The sequence below is a fragment of the Saccopteryx bilineata genome, chromosome 1 (assembly GCF_036850765.1).
Source record: "Saccopteryx bilineata isolate mSacBil1 chromosome 1, mSacBil1_pri_phased_curated, whole genome shotgun sequence".
In the NCBI taxonomy this organism is placed as follows: Eukaryota; Metazoa; Chordata; class Mammalia; order Chiroptera; family Emballonuridae; genus Saccopteryx; species Saccopteryx bilineata.
This window is the reverse complement of record NC_089490.1, coordinates 95,999,577-96,003,504: the sequence shown is the minus strand read 5'-3', so window position 1 is coordinate 96,003,504 and position 3,928 is coordinate 95,999,577.

The following is a 3,928-nucleotide window of genomic DNA, read 5'->3' as shown; positions in this document are numbered from 1 at the left end:
GCCCGGTGTTTTACACCTTCCTTCGCGTGCATGTTGAGTCGGGGTAAGGAGAGACCCTGCAGTCCCTGGCGCCAATCTTTCCATTCAGTGCGTCTCTCTCTTGCCCACGTTCCCGGGTCGCTGCTGACACGGGAGTGGGAGGAGCTGAGTCCCTGCTCCGCTACGGGAGCGACTAAAGCTTCTTAAGGTGGAACAGAACTGTTAGGTGGCTGGGTCTCAAAACAACTAGGGTGTGACATCCTCTTGCTTCTCAATTTAGCTTCCTAGTTTCTCATCTCTGTCCACTAGCCTTAAGTTCAAGTCTCTCTCTCTCTCTCTCTCTCTCTCTCTCTGGCTTTGCTCTAGTCTTATTTTTAGCAAGAACAAACAGGTTAGGTAGAGGATATAAAGTTAAATTAATAAAAGTTAAAATAATAAAGAGTTGTGTAAAGGAAATATGAACCATAGAGAGAACATTTCCCTTAAGATTGCTGTTGTATTTTGAGATTGCCTTTTAAAGTAGCAGCTAAGACTTTTCTGATGTGCAAATGTGAGCTCAAATTTTGTCTGATAACTTCTTTTTTCAATTTTATTTTTTTAATGGGGCGACATCAATAAATCAGGATACATATATTCAAAGATAACAAGACCAGGTTATCTAACAGTACTTTCTTTATCTTCCTTTACCTTCTTTATTTTCCCAAGTGCTTTTCATTTTTCATTTTTTTTTTTTTTTTCATTTTTCTGAAGCTGGAAACAGGGAGAGACAGTCAGACAGACTCCCGCATGCGCCCAACCGGGATCCACCCGGCACGCCCACCATGGGCGACGCTCTGCCCACCAGGGGGCGATGCTCTGCCCATCCTGGGCGTCGCCATGTTGCGATCAGAGCCACTCTAGCGCCTGAGGCAGAGGCCACAGAGCCATGCCCAGCGCCCCGGCCATCTTTGCTCCAATGGAGCCTTGGCTGCGGGAGGGGAAGAGAGAGACAGAGAGGAAAGTGCGGTGGAGGGGTGGAGAAGCAAATGGGCGCTTCTCCTGTGTGCCCTGGCCGGGAATCGAACCCGGGTCCTCCGCCCGCTAGGCCGATGCTCTACCGCTGAGCCATCAGGCCAGGGCTCATTTTTCTTGTCTCATTTCAGATTACACTTAATTACTTTTCTGAGTCAAGACAAGAATGACTGACTTGATACCTGTCTTGATACACTGTGAGAACTGATTCCTTCAAATTTACCCATTCCCTACCACAGTCCAGAACTCATTTCTCCTTTCTTCAAATGTTCTCTGCCCGGTGTAGTATTTTATTACTGCTTTCAAAAACAAAAATGTTCATGAATATTTGAAAATCACCAGACAAATATCCCAATTAAGTCTAAACAACCATTTAACAGATTTTTTTATAAATAAAATATAAGAAGGAGCCCAATAGAAAATGCACTCACTCATTACTGAATCACCACTAATGAACCAACCATCCCTGTGTGCACAGGATTGAGGCTGGGTGGACTGGTCGGAAGACAGCCTCTGCAGGCAATCTGCTAGGATTTCAGTGATAAGAAATAGTGATGTCCTTTTATTATGTAAAGGTAGAAATACCCTGAAAAATTAAAGGTCTAGGGAAATCTATTAAACTGTGATAACTTTTTCTAAATGAATCATTTTGTATGTTCTGTTTATTCTCTCCCTACTAAATCTGACTACAGCCATTAAAAGAGGCAAGGCCTTTGTGCCAGTGGCTTGGGGTACCTCCTACCCTTTCACCACAGGTCCCCTGTAACTGGCAGAGTGGAGGTGGTATATTTCCTTGTCTTGCAGTCTTGTCTCTGGTTCAGTCTTGTCATGTGTAAAATGGGCATAATAATACCTACCTCTTAGGTTTAGTGTGAGTACAGAAGACATAGTATAAATAAAAACATGTTGTAATCTGAAAGATGTAAACAAACATTAGATATAACATTATAAGTACAAAGCATATAATAATAAACATTTATATCACCCTTATTATGTTGCAGCACTTTTAATTTTTTTTATATTCACTTTTACAGAGAGAGAGAGGAAGGGGGGTGGGGGGAAAGAGAGAAATAGATTTGTTGTTCCACCTATTTATGCATTCATTGGTTGATTCTTGTTGTGCCCTGACCTGGGATAGAACCTCTAACCTTGGTGTACCAGGAAGATGCTCTAACCAACTGAGCTACCGGGCCAGGGCCATTGGTTGATTCTTGTATGTACCTGAACCAGAAACCTTGGAGTATAGGGACAACGCTTTAACCAACTGAGCTACCCAGCCATGGCCATATACATCTTCAAAAGATAAAGGTTCTTAAATAATAACACAATTTCATTAGCACATCTAAAATATAACAATAATTTCTTGCTATCACCACAATCAGGATTGATATTTCACCAATTGCTTTGTTTAAATCAGTATTTCCCAAAAATGACCACATATTATATTTGATGCATATGTCTTTTTAAAATTTATTGATTGATTGTATGGAGAGAGGAAGGGAGATAGTGTCAGCCAGCCAAAAACATCAATCTGTTTCTATATGTGCTCTGACTGGGGATGAAACCCGCAAGTTGGATGATCTAACCAACTGAGCTATCTGGCCAGGGCAGGATATGTCTTGATCCATATACACTGCATTTGGTTAATATGTTTTAAGCTTCTTTCAATCTCTAGGTTCCCCTTTCCTCATGAATGTATTATGTGCATGAAGTCACACAGTTTTTTCCACAAAACTAATAAGTAGGAACTGTTATTATCCCCATTTTACTGATGAGATACTGAGTAACAGAGCAGTTTAATGACTTAAGTTCTCCCTGACCAGGCAGTGGTGCAGTAGATAGAACAGTGGTAGTCAACCTGGTCCCTACTGCCCACTAGTGGGCATTCCAGCTTTTATGATGTGCCGTAGCCAAACAACCAAAGTACAAATATAAAGATTTAACTATAGTAAGTTGTTTTATAAAGATTTATTCTGCCAAACTTAGCAAAAACCCGACATAAAGTACTTGGTAAGTAATTATTATTATATGCTTTAACTTGCTGTAACTCTGCTTTATAAATTTTATAAAGTAAAGTTACTTCCCTACTTTATAAATCACCATTACTGTGGAACCGGTGGGCGGTTAGAAAATTTTACTACTAACACAAAAAAGCTCAGTTACTGAGTGCTAAAGCTGGGATTTGAATACATGAATCTTATCCACTACATTAGATTTCATATAGCATACACAGGTCTCTAAATAATGCTTCCAAAATGTGTATTATGCCATATTAGTCACCAATATTATGAAGAAGCACTTTGCTCAAGTACAACTAACAGTAATGAAAAGTTATAGAATATGTTTTATTATAGAGAATGGTGGATCTTTCTCTTTTGATTCCTATTTTCTTGTCTTGTTTCATGTCGCCCTCCTTAATAGAAAGTAAAGGGAAAATGAATGCAAGTGCATTCTCCTGTCTTAGAGCAAAAACCAAACCAAACCATGTTTATCAATTTTTTAAATTTAAAAATTATATAAGCAAATATTATAAACAATAATTATAAACATAGTAGAAATAAGGTAAATAAAATAATATTTAAACTCACATCTTTGATGTATATCTACCTACATGTGTGTATGTGTATACAAAAATATACACACATGTATATATTTTAAAGAGCAATTATATGATTGTATCATATAAACTTTAAAAAAATTTTATTGATTGATTTTAGAGAGACAGAAACATCAATCTGTTTCGACATGTGCCCTGATTAGGATTAAACCCACAACCTCCAGATATCAGGACAATGCTCTAACCAACAAGCTATCAGGCCAGGGCATATAAAAACTTTTATTTATTTATTTAGTATTTTTTTTGTATTATTCCGAAGTGAGAAGTGGGGGGCAGATAGACAGATTCCTGCATAGGCCTCACCAGATCTACCCTGGCATG